We start from the raw sequence: 14,317 nt of genomic DNA, 5'->3' as shown, positions 1-14,317 counted from the left end.
CCATTTATCAGATTCGGATCGTTAAGAACCGGATATCTCCTAAACGGATTCGGATAATATCCGCTTGAAGCGGATTCGGATAATATTTGCTTTAAACGGATTCGGATGCGGACGGTAATCGAATTTTCGAATATCCATTTACACCCCTGGTGGGGGGGGAGGGCTGTTCAGATCTACAAACCTTGATCTTTGTTTTTGTTGGTAAGCAATCTGGGAGTAGTTAATTAATTGAAAAGAATAGGAGATACAATCTCGTATATTTGCATCCCATCTATCTTCCATTACGATGTTAGGTTTGGGGGAATGATCTAGCGTCGTGGGTTGGGGTGTACTTTCCCCTCGCACAGGCAATCAAATTTTCAGAGAAAGTCAGCAACTGCATTGGCTTCCCTCCATATATAGATTATTCGCCAACTTTTGAAGTAAGAGAGGCTTTTCTTGTTTTTTGACAGCATGGGTCTCTTCGTCCATGAGCAGTTAGTGGTGCCGTTGAGAACATTAACAACAGTTAGCGTTTGGATACGTGGATTTTAGAATCCAGGTTTTAGTTTGAAAACAGTGTAAAACAGGGTTCATGATCAAGCTGTTGTGTGCTGTCATGACAGTGTTTCTTGAATTTTTTTAAGTAAGAAAACCAGCTTTTAGAAATCTCTCCCGCATCCTGGGATTTCTAAAACCTGGAAACATGGGATGACCTGCTACTGTGGACCCCGATCCGAGGACGGCGCCGAGGGACGCGAGATCCCTCCTGCAATCCTCTAGATCTCCACAAAGTGAAGGAGAGCTCTACCAGGGAACTCTCGAAATATGTGCCACCCTCACAGCATAGCATGAGTGGCGACATAAAAAGAAAGATACATCCTGATCCGGAGCCAGAGCTCGAAACCAAGATATATCTGAAAATATAACTCAGAGTCGCCATCCATGGACACGCCATGGAACCAAAACAAATGCTCTGTTTGCAATGGATAACCAGAGATACAGAAGGTCCGTGCCTGATGACGAATGGAGAAGGTCCGAAGAGCGCCCCCAATTCGCCCGAGTGCGAACACTTGGTCTCTTATGCCATTTATTATTAACCTCGAAGAGTTTTGGGCAAAAAATCATGTGAAATGGGAACAATCCTCAGGAGTCGTCTATCTAAACATGCATTTCCTGAGAATAGAAATAATAAACACATAAAAAATAAATGAAAGAGGTGCCACCTAAATATTGCTAGGTTGTGAGTGACATACCTAACTGGTGTCTAAGTTCTGGTGGACAAACACATGCATGCTACAGCTACAGGTATAAGGTTTGCACAAGAAAGTAAGAAAACACAACAAAATATACAATATAACAACACCACAAAAATCCTAAGACTCTAAAACGATTTAGCCCGAGTCCTCGGATGGTCTGATGTTCATCCAAAGAAGCCTACGTATCCCCGCCTCCACGAGAATCAAGGCAACGTAGTTCTTCGCGTCTATTCTAAGCTAGGATGCCTAAGACACCTAGACCTCTATCTTAGACTCGATCTAAAAGACCGGACTAGTTATTAAAGCTTCTTGAACGATTATTTAAATTCCAGTGAATTGTAGATTTTAGGACACCCTATATGCCCTAACTAAATGCAAGTTAACCTTAAGCTAATGCAGGTGAATCCTATAACCTACGTGTAACTAGGCTGCATGCCCTAAGGAAAACAATAGGATTGCTAACGTATCCAAGACCTAGTCATCAGTCGGCGATGTGAATCGCCAACTAACCGGGCGGAGGCACTCCTAGCTAGGACAAACCCCTAACTCTAAAACAAACACAAATAAGCACATAACAAAAGACAACTCCTAACTCTAAAACAACACAAACAAGCACACAACATATCAAAGACAAAAACCCTAACTCTAAAACTCTCTATCTAGGATAGACTCCTAACTCTAGAGGAAGATCTTGCTGAAAACAAGGTTTTGAAGAAAAAGGGTTAAAGCATTTATTTACAAAGTTTGGCTGGACCTGGGATAAGAATCCCAAGCTGCACTACGTACCTCGTGGAAGAGGATCAAGCCAACGTAGTTCGAAACGAACTCTCAAACTACGCTTTTAAAAGAAACACTAACATTTCAGATTTTTTTTAAGGTTTTTTATGTTTTCAAATATTTTTGATATTTTTAAAAGTTTTCGAATGTTTTTGAGTTTTAAATTTCTAATGTTTTTGGATTTTAAAGCTTTTCCAATGCTCTAAACCTTAAAACGCTTTCAATCTTAAAGGGAACACGCAAGTAACACCATAAACTAGGGCAAAGCCCTAAATCCAAAGGGGAAACCCCGAATAAGCAACTAACGCCTCAAAGAGACGATCCACAACAAGAAACTGGCGTCTCAAAGAGACAAACCGCAACAAGAAAGATAGTGCCCCAAGAACAGAGAAAACAATCTAAGATCCTAAGCAAGGAAGGCTCTATATGACTGAGTTAGTCTCTAATGGAAAAACTCCTAACTAATAACACTAGGGAGGGGGAACAAATGAGTCAGAGACTCTCCAATAACACTACCGAGTCAAAGACTCACTCTAAAAGAGGAGGCCGCTCTAACATGAGGCTAGGTAAGCCTCCTAAAGGGGAAACTCTCTACATGAGACAAGGCTTGTCTCCGAGACACAAATGATGTAAAAAGGAATAAGAGACCCTGCGCATATTTGGCAAAGGTAAAACACCCAGCCGGGCCGGACAGCTACCTAGCCCTAGGGTGCAACAAATGTGCGACCCAATACCCATAGGGGTAGGGGTATGAAGCCAAGCCGAGTAGGATGTTCTCCAAAAACCAAACGGCGCACAAAGAGGAGGTTTAGCAAGAGAATGAGACCGGGCGGGTCTAAAAGGGATAAGAGACCTTGTGCATATTTGGCAAAGGTGAAACACCCAGCCGGGCCGGACAGCTACCTAGCCGCAGGGTGCAACAAATGTGCAACCCAATACCCATAAGGGTAGGGGTATGCTGCCAAGCCGAGTAGGGTGTTCTCCCAAAACCAAACGACACACAAAGAGGAGGTTAAGCAAGAGAATGAGACTGGACAAGTCTCCTATATACAAAGGAGGGGTATGCTACTTGGACTGAGCAAGTCCCCTAAGGATGGGCTTGGGCTAACACTACTTTCGGAGGAAAACAGGGAGAGAGGGAGAGACATTTCCTTACAGGACCAACAACGGAAACTCGGCAAAATATATAAAATTACCAATGTAAGGAGCTTGAAATTATAAACTATGCTAAAAATAATGATCAAAATTTAACATGTTGATACAGAATTTTAACCATTGACTTTGATCCAAATCTTTACAAAAACTAAGAATAAAAGAATCTAAAATCAATCCTGCTAATTGAACTAGAAGTCCGGTCAATCATCCTGACTTGAAACCTTATAATGGTTCGGATCCATATCAGGGAGCTGATTGAGCCGAAGCAATAAAATTTAAAACAAGTATTATAAACTGTATCCTTATCTAAAGGTTAATTGGATTGAAATATCAGATCAACTATCATCATGTGAATCTATATAAGAAAATCAATTTGGCCAAGCATGAAAAGAATCCAAAGCAAATACTCTGATCCAGATTCACATGAAAAGTTCAATTAGACTAAATTATGCGAGACAGAGTTGAATCATTAATCTAAGCTGTAACAAAACAAAGGTGAAACATAAGCCATATTGTACCCAAATAAAAAGCATAAACATGAACTGTATTGTGCTAATCAGGGCCTCATTCACTATATTGAACTTTTTACCTCAACCAAAATCACAAATGTGAAAGGCATAACCTGCAAGATGTTAGATTCACACTACAGGGCAACAGCTATACAGTTCTAAGCAAATTTATTTTATGACTCCAGGGTGCCTAAGCTTGCCAAAATCATAGTTGTAGAGTACCAAAATCTGTTGGACAGCAGCTATGTACAAATCAAGTTTCAACTGCTAGATGTACTCCCTTGTTGGGCGGCGGCTATGCAATGGAAGGCAACAATTATACGCTCTTATCCCAACCCAAAATCACAAATCAAGGAGCGTATAACCTACTGGGACAGTAGACACACTGCAGGACAGCAGTCAAATATGCTTTAACTCAGCCAATGATCAAAACTACAAAGCATACAACATGAAGGACAACAGCTACACATTGCAGGGCAGCGCATTCGCTTACTCGAAACGCACCCATTCTCGCACACATATCTATACATAATATACCAATCCACTCACGCATTCACGTATAGATACCCATTCACACACACATAATTAATCACACATATACATAAATATCTTCGCATAAACACACACAAAATATAACTGGGCTGAAATATGGGTTAAATCTGCGCTAAAAACAGGGGCTAATTATGGGACAGGTTCAAGATAAAACTGGGACAGACTTGTGGGTGAAATCTGTGCTAAAAACAGGGGCCGATTATGGGACAGATTCAAGATAAAACTGGGACAGATTTGTGGGTGAAATCTGTGCTAAAAACAGGGTCTGCACTGTGCTTAAAAACAAGAGGTGGAATGTGCTTGAAAACAGGGGCTGAACTGTGCAACCAATAGTGTAAAATGTGTGGTAGTTGCCATGAACAAGAGAGGAGGGGGCTGTGAGTAACAAAATGAAGTAAGCCAATTGATTTGAAATTTTAATCACAACCAGGTAACACAAATATTTCAACTGAACAAGGGAAATATTAAAAGCCATTACAAATTCCAACTATAGAGGGAAACTAACTTAAAATAAAGAAGGACAACCAACCCAATGTAATCACTCGAACCCCTTTTTTTTTTTTGTGTTACTTGGTCATCCACTGGTAATGTAAGGAAAAGACTATACATTTGTTATGTAAGAATTGACCCAAGCAAAACCAGGGAATGAACATGTCACTTTCCTAATGTTGCTTTTCCAATCACTTCTCAGGCATATTCTATCGAACTATTACTCAATCATCCCTTCATTACTCATGAACTATGGAATTCCCTTAAGCACTTTAGAAAACTCAATCAAACATCCGGTTAGTTACCAACAGATGTCACATGAAAAGAATGATTTTCTAACTAGCTTTAAAGCAGAAACAAGCTAGGATGATGTAGGCCAAAGTGATTACAATGGGAAAGGTTAAGTTGATATCATTATCCTAACAGATTGATATGAGCATTGCTCCACTTTTAATGACAACACTCATCAAGAACGGCAATATCTACACCTTTTCCCAAATGACCCTCAAAATGATAACGAAATACATATATTTAAGGAACTGACATATGCATTTCTTGGTACAATCAACAAAACAAAAGGGAAAAAAAGGGTGCCTATGACTGCTTCAATAGAACGAAATTATCATCACCTTACCCCCACACATGAGGTGAATTTTCTTATCTCTAATGCTCATTAGCCAAGTGAAGAAAGAAAGAACAGTCTAACATAGTGCGAGTGTAGGTAAAAAAAAAAATGTGAATGCATGACTGTGATAAAAGAAAGATTCAGAGATGGACTTCTCACATTCAACAAGATTTTAAGGTATATGCATACAAATGTGGACAGATTATGAACACAGAAGATATATTCCAAATGCCTTAAAACCTTATAGCTATTCGCTCAACCGAGAACATCAATTCAGACAAGCTACTTTGAAATCGACAACAAGTAATGAAATCGTCATATCCAATCTCCTTCAGTTAGAGGACTCTGTTTATATTTTCTATATAATCACAAGAAACCTCCGTTGCACTAAAAAAGCTCAGCGGAATTGAAATTTTCTTCTTCCCACTATCGTATTTCAGAAACAAAACAAAAAAAAAATGAAACAGTACAAGAAAAAATTGAAATCAATCGAATTAAAGATAAAAATATTAAATGCGGAGATTAAATGAAGCTAAAGGAAAACATCAAATAAATAAAATCCCACACTGTAACAAAGAATAATTAAAGAAGAAAAGAAAAGGAGGGGAATCATACCTTGCCAATGAAAGGTTAACTTCTGATTTTGATAGCCAAAATTATTCAATGTTCTTCCCCTTTTAAAGTTATTGATAGAATAAAAAAAAATGACCGCATGCAACGGCGGCAAGCTTGCCGGAGTTTGGGTGTAGAAGATGGAGGTGGAAATGGAAATTAAGGTTTCAGGGATGGGGTAAAAGAGGTTTTGGAGGTAATAATGGCTGAAATAAATGGAAAAGGGGGTGAAAATGGTGGGTTTGGGAAGAAACGTGGGGTTGTAAAAAAAAAAAAATGAAGATGGGTTTGGGAGATTGGGATGGATCGGATTCTGGCAATCGGGGTTTGGTCGGATTCCGGCAATCTTGCCGGAATCAATGGGGATGGATGTGGAACGGTGGTGGCTGCAAGGGAGGAAGATGGGTTTAGGGTCTGGAGAAAATGGCCGGAGAGGAAAATCCGAGACCCGAGCTCCGGTAGTGATGGCGGAGAAGGAAGTTGAAACTCCTCTCTTCTCTCTCTGCTTCTCTGTAATTTTCTACGAAAATCCCCTCTCTGTTTCTCGCTCTCTATGTTAGGGTTTCAATGGAGAATGAGGAAAATGGGCTTGAACCAAGAGATGGAGAAGAGGGTCTGCAGATATGGGTTTTGATGGGGTAAGCACGGTCGGATTCCGGTGAGATTCTCGCCGGAATCAATGGAGGTGGCTGCAAATAATGGTGGGATTAGGCTGAAATGGTAGTGAATATGGTAGAGATGGAGATGGGTTTAGGGGAAGAAGATCGGATTTGGGTTTTGGGTTAAAAGGGGTTTGGTGGTAAAAATAGAAGAAGAAGAAGAAGAAGAAGAAGAAACAAAAAGGGTGGTGCTGCTCGGCTGGGGGAGATGGGGTTCGCCGGTGGTGGGACAGAGGTGGAGGTGATGGGGTCGGTGTCTTGCCGGATTCCGGCCAGAGAGATCGGAGGAGATGGCTGGAATAGGGAGGGTTGAAATGGGTTTGGATATTAGGGGAAAAAGGGGATTGAGGTGGTGGGATTCCGGCAAGGGTGGCCGGATTCCTCCCTCTCCTTCTTCTTCCTCTCTCACTTTCTCTTCCTCTCTCACTTTCTCTTTCTCTCTTCTCGGCTTTGAACGAGAGAAAGAAAAACCAGAAAAAGAAAATCCTCCTTTTGCCCTAATTCGATGGTCTCTTATAAGACCATCAAAAATTATACCCCCCCCCCTCCTTCATGGACACCCCTCTAATGCATTCAATGACCCCTTTTTTCACACAGCAAGGGGGGTGGCCAGGGTGAGAAAATAGAAATGATATTTTTCAAAGCCCTGCTGTTCCATGGGCAGCCCCCATCCATATATTTTGGTATTTTTCTATATAGGGTTAGTGGTCCAGGTAGGAAACAGGGGAGGGGAATTTTTGCAAAATATCTTCTCTCTTTTGATCCCAACCCTCCAAATTGGCTTTTTGTTCAAGGGTTGGGATCAAAGGAGGCATAACCAACTAGGAAGCTTCCAAGGAAGCTTCCTAAGATGCTCTCCCAACTAATCATAACCATTAACCTCCCTTAAGCTAGATTAGGGTCTAATGATTACTTGCAAGAGAAGAAAGGAATCTTTTTTATTTACAGAAATACCCAGCTTCCGGATAATGCACCCCTCAATTAAGCTGTACACTAATCTGCGCACCCACATATCCTCCTGGACAGCCCACAATGGCTAATTTGAACTGGTTTTTTCGGATTTCAGCACAACCCCTTTTCTGGCTAAATTGCCACCCTTCTGAACTTGTACCACAACATCGTCTTGGCTCGCTCGCTAGGCAAACGGGCTCGGATCGCGACGAAATTTTACAGGGACCTTGGTGGGACCCTAAGCTAACCTAGGGCACAATTTGGGACCTTAGAACACTGGTTTATTAGGACAATTGTTTAAAACAAAACATGAAAGGGTTCGGTCAAAATGGGGTGTCTACAGCTACGCTCTTGCTAATGGAAAGAAGGGTGAGAAATCACAAAACGATGACTGGTCCGCTTCTTCTCTTGTCTCTCATCTACAATTTTGAAGAACTACCGGATTCTAAAATCCGCGTATCCAAACGGCCCCTTAGAGAATCCAACTCCACCTTGACTTTGTTTTCAATGGCGAGTAAGATCCCTTGGTGAATGGCATTAATCTCTAATTCGTGGATCTCTTCCAGTTCAATGTTGATTGAGAACATGCCCTCGACTTGGCCTTCTTCATTTCTCAAGAGGCCACATATCACTATTCTATTCCCTTCCAATGAGGCGTCTGTGTTGAGCTTGCAAGTTCCGTCCCCGTTCTGATCCAAGAGCAAGTTTTTGGGCTGCTTTGTTTACGGTGTATGTAGCATCCAAAGTTCGCAGCAATCTACCAATTCCTATCCTTGTCATCATCATCAAGCCTAAGGTAACTAAGCCTGTCCCTCACGTTCTCTATGATGTCTTGCACTGCCTGTCTCTTGTGCCTCTCTAGCTGCTTGTGGATTCTTTGTTTCATTCAATCCAAATATGGTAGATGATGCTCCGAAGGCTAACTTGGCTGCGGTGGTGGCTTGGCCTTTCCCCTTCAAGGTATTTCTCATCCATTTTTCTACATCTTGGAGCCGATTGCAAGGCTTTCGTCTGTAGCTGAGTCGCCAAAGCCTGGATCTCTAAATCTAAGATGAATAAGAGCACTTGAAGAATAAGTGGTCAATGTTTTCCCCATCTGCTTGGTATAGGTGCAGATGGGGTTGCGTTTGGCTCCTTAAGAGGATAGGCGATCAACGGTGCTGGGCTTCTTTTGGATTGCCTGCCATATTATAAACGCATGTGTTGGGGACGTGCCAGGAAACCAAAGAGTTCGAAATAACGGACGGCCGGAATGTTTTCGGACGTCCGCAATAAAGGACGGCCGAATATTGCGGTCGTCCGCGACTCCTACTGGAATTTTTTTTAAAATCCTCTTGGGTAAAAAAGGACACTCCGCGGACGTCCGTTGTTTAGGGTCGTCCGTCTGACGTTGACGGACGGCCGGAATTTCCGAGGACGTCAGAAAATTGCAGTCCTCCGCGATCCTCGCTGGAATTTTTTTTAAAATCTTCTTGGTAAAACAGGACACTCCGCGGACGTCCGTTTTTTAGGGTCGTCCGTATGAGACAAAAACATGGTTTTTTAAGATTTTAATAATTCCATGTTTTCATAATTCCACTAACTCGCCCTATATTTTTGGGATTTGCTAAGCAATTTCGTGGGAAGCCATTTCGCAGCTGGCCTTTGCATATGAGAACAGCCACTGATGAATTAAATGAATAAGACAAAATTTGCCAAAAAGTCAACCTGTGTAGCTGTTCTCACATTCAAAAGCCAGCCGCGAAATGACTTTCCACAAGATTGCCTAGCAAATCCCTATCTGTTAGTATTTAAATGGCTGTCAAAGGGTATAAACATTAAAAGAAAATACAAGGTGCGTTAGTGCAATTATCAAAATATGGTAGTGCCAATATCAATAGCCATTAGAAATTGTTATAAACATTAAAAGGGATTTGCTAGGGACCATCGCACAAGGTCACAACGGGTTGTTGCATAAGAGAGCAGCCACATGGGCTCAGTTTTTTTTCATATTCATTTAATTCATAGGCGGCTGTTCTCTCATGCAATTTGGGATTTGCTAGGGAGCATTGCAGAAGGCATTTCGTAGGCCGGCTGTTGCAATAGAGGAGGAGAATACTTATCCAATGAGTTTAAAGAATTTTATGAAACTCATGGAATTATTCATCAAACAACAGCTCCTAAAACCCCACAACAAAATGGAGTAGCGGAACGTAAAAATAGAACACTAATGGAAATGGTAAGTGCTATGTTAATTAGTGCTAATTTACCATCTAGTTTTTGGGGAGAACCACTATTAACTGCAAATCATATATGTAATAGAATTTTACATAAAGAACAAAATAAAACTCCATATGAACTATGGAAAAATCGAAAACCAAATATAAATTACTTTAGAGTATGGGAATGTATTGCATATGCTTTAGATCCATTTCAGAAAAGACTTAAGTCTGGCCCAAAGGGTATAAAATCATTATTTTTAGGATATGCTCAAAACTCTAAAGCTTGTAGATTCCTAAATTTGAAAACAAATACTATTATAGAAACCGCTGCTGCAGAATTCTTTGAACAGTTGACAATAAAAAATGCTAATGATCTAGAATTTGAAAATGACTTGAGAATAGAACTGAAAAACTCTAAAAATACTCAAGAGTTAGAGACTCTTTCTGAATTTGAACAAACACAAGAGATTGAGTCTGAAAGTCAACCTGAAAGAGAATTACCGATAATTCAAAATCAAATAGATGATACCAACTCTGAATTTGGAAGAGGTAAAAGACGAAAAATTGAGAAAAATCTAGGACCCGGGATATTCACTTTTAATGTAGAAGAACCCAAAGATTATAATGAGGCTATGACTTTACCTGATGTTAAATTGTGGAAGAAAGCTATGTATGATGAAATTAAGTCTATAAAAGATTATAATACTTGGACTTTAACAGACCTCCCACCTAATACACAAACTTTAGGTTGTAAATGGGTGTTAAAGAAGAAATTAAAAGCTAATGGAAGTATAGATAAATATAAGGCCAGATTAGTAGCCAAAGGTTTCAAACAAAAGAAAGGAATTGATTACTTTGAAACTTCTTCTCCTGTGACAAAATTAACTTCCATTAGATTAGTGTTTGCAATATAGCTTCTATCTAGGATTTAGAAGTTCACCAAATGGATGTGAATATCGCATTTCTATATGGTGAATTAGAAGAAGAAATTTATATTGATCAACCTCAAGGTTATATTGAACAAGGATATGAAAATAAAGTTTGTAAACTTAATAAATCATTATATGATCTTAAGCAAGCACCTAGACAAAAGTATAAGAAGTTTAAACGGGAAATAAAGAAATTTGGTTTCAAGAGTAACAAAGTAGATAATTGTGTGTTTTGTAAAGGATCTGGTGAATCAAGTGTTGTTGTTACTGTTTATGTTTATGATCTACTTATCTTTTCATCAAATATTAAATATATAAATGAAACTAAAGCCTTTCTATCTCAAGCTTTTAAAATAAAAGATATGGGTCATGTGGATGTAATCTTAAGTGTAAAAATAATTAGACAAGAAGGAAAGATTTTCCTTAGTCAATCACATTATATTGAGAAAATATTAAAGAAGTTCAATTGCTTTGAGTGCACACCTAGTAATACACCTTTAGATCCACATAATAAATTAATGAAAAATGAAAATAAACCAATCGCACAAAAAAGATATATTAGTTTGATTGGTAGTTTAATGTTTGCGATGAATTGTACTAGGTCTGACAATCCTTATGTTGTAAGTAAATTAAGTAGATTTAATAAATGTCCTAGTAGTGAACATTGGAGAGAAGCATATAGAGTACTACGATATTTAAAAGGTACTATAGATTATGGATTGCATTATACTGGTATATCTTCTGTGTTAGAATGTTATAGTGATGCAGACTGGGCAAACAAAAAGGTAAATTCAGTATCTACAAGTGGGTGTTTGTTTACATTTGGAGGACGTGTTGTGTCTTGGATGTCAAGGAAACAAACTTGTACAGCCTTATCAACCATGGAAGCAGATTACATTTCTATGTCTCTGGCTGGTAGAGAAGCATTATGGTTGAGAAGAATTCTAAGACACATTCCTTTTGTAGACAAACCAATACAGCCTATCACATTGTATTGTGATAATAAGGCAGCAACACAAACTGTAACCAATAAAAGGTTTACAGGTAATGCAAAACATATTGGATTAAAGTATCATCATATAAGAAAATTAGTTAAGAAGGGAAAAGTGTTGTTGGAATATATTCCAAGTGATCAAATGCTAGCAGACCCTCTTACTAAACCTCTATCTAGAGAGAGAATTTTTAGGACCTCGAGAGATATGGGATTACTACTGATGAGGTGAGATGATATTGGTTGTAAGCCTACTCTTCTTGAAATTTCAAGTTAGAGTTCAAAGGAAATTTAGCCAATAAATCATCCGTAATAGAAATGTTGTGAGAGACAACACTTCAAGTGCATATTCTTATAAATAAAATCCCATTTCTAGTTGGTCAAATGCACTTTAAACTTTCGCAAAAGTTATGTTGAACTTTATTCTTTATGAATTCATAGACTACATGTATAGTTGGAGTGAGTGAAGGCACTCTTGATGAATTCACCCTTGTGAGTGTGGAAATCAGGGTTGCTTCCTATGGGTTAATCCAGTATAACTCTAAAGCTCTCACTAAAACTAGGATAAGCGCAGACCAATAAAGCGCGGCCTTAAAAGAATCAATAGCCCAAGTGCAGTGTGAATATAGTAGATCTACAAAGATCAAGGTTTTATCCTCTTAATCGACTAGATGTAGTGAACTATGTTCAGCCATAGGTTCAAGATTCGTTCAGCCAATGGTAAACATTACACTTCTATGTTCTTACTCTATTTTAAAGTTATTATACTTTCAAAATTTTTGAAAATGGTGGGGGATTGTTGAGGTATTTTCAAAAGAAATCTTCTTAAATTTATTAATAGTGCATAATTTTTCACAAAAGGCATTTCGGTATAGTGGCGAGTACTTGATTTTCTATATTAAAGGTCATGGGGTTCAAGTCTCAAGAGCATTACCTTTTTTGTGCAATTAATCTCCTCTATGGGATGATCACAACCGTTGGTGATAAATCTAATCCAATGGTTGAGATTGATGTTCCCAAAGTTTACATTATAACTACCGCTAACCAACCTTTCAATTTCAAAATTTGAAAGGAATAGAAACATACGTAAGAGACACCCATTGAATTCAAATGGGTTAGTTAGTGGTGATTAGGAGAGAGAATCTCTCCTATTGGATGAAATAAGAGGAGAGAGAGATGTGTCTTAAAAGACATCCATTGATGGAGAGAAAGGGGGAAATTTGTGTCTTAAAAGATGCATCCATTGGTGGAGAAAAAGGGGGGAATTTGTGTCTTAAAAGACACATCCCTTTGAGAAAAAAGAAGATGTTGGGAGAAATCTATAACTCTATAAATAGAGTGAAAAACAAAACAGAACACTAGTATGAGAAAAAGAGAAAAAACACTTTACAAAAGGGAGTGTTCTTTCCAACAGTACACTCACTTTGAAATAGTGCCCTCTCTCCTATTATCTCCCATTAACTGCTCTTGTTGACTTAACCCTTACCAATATTATTTGTTGTTTCTTGTTATTTTTGGGCGATTGATTTATTGTTAATCAACGGACTGCAACAGTTAATTTTCAAGCGAGTGTCGGGCATTGTATCTTAGGGGTAGAGATTCCTAGAGCACCTGCAATTGCTTTTGGATATCATCCTATTGTGGAGGAATCTACTGTCTTAAAGACAGTACCTTAAGTGGTGCGCCTTGCCCTTTAATTTTGTTACAGGAGAAAATGTTTCGAAGTATTCAATTCCTTGCTTTTGTTTGAAACCTTTGGCTACTAATCTGGCCTTATATTTATCTATACTTCCATCAGCTTTTAAGACAGTAAATCTTCTTCAATCCCAATGGCAACAAGCGGTGTGAAGCTTCCTACCGTTGAGTTCGAGAAATTGAATCGATTTGACCGTCTCTACTTCAAGCGATGGACCCTGAACCATGAAATCCCAACCCCAAACCCCAAATCCCAAACCCTAAACCCTAAACCCCAAACCCTAACCCCTAAACCCTAAATCCTAAACCCTAAAACCCTAAACCCTAAATCCTAAGCCCTAAGCCCTAAACCCTACACCCTAAACCCCTATCCCTAACACCCTAAACCCTAAACCCTAACCCTAAATCCCTAAACCCTAACCTCTAAACCCAAAACTCGAATCCCGAATCTCGAAACCCTAAACCCGAAATCTAAAACTCTAAACACTAAACCCGAACCCCGAAACCCTAAACCCTAAACCCTAAACCCTATCCCCAAACCCTAACCCTTAAACCCACACCCCTAAACCCTAACCTGAAACCCTAACCCCTAACCCTGAAACCCTAAACCCCTAAACCCTAACCCCGAAACCCACACCCCTAAACCCTAATCTGAAACCCTAAACCCTAACCCCTAACCCCTAACCCTAAACTCGAAACCTAAAACCCTAACCCCTAACCCCTAACCCCGAAACCCTAAACCCCAAAACCTAAACCCTAACCCTAAACCCCAAAACCTAAACCTTAACCCCTAAACCCGAAACCCCAAACACCTAAACCCTAAACCGAAAACCCGAAACCCTGAACCCCAAACCCTAAACCCCAAACACTAAACCCTAAACATTAAACACTAAACCCCTAAACCCTAATCCCGAAACCCTTAAACCCTAAACCC

This window comes from Tasmannia lanceolata, unplaced genomic scaffold (assembly GCF_043159265.1).
Source record: "Tasmannia lanceolata isolate RefF3 unplaced genomic scaffold, GAP_Taslan_0.1 ptg000151c, whole genome shotgun sequence".
Taxonomy (NCBI): Eukaryota; Viridiplantae; Streptophyta; class Magnoliopsida; order Canellales; family Winteraceae; genus Tasmannia; species Tasmannia lanceolata.
Note: the sequence above shows the minus strand (reverse complement) of the source record.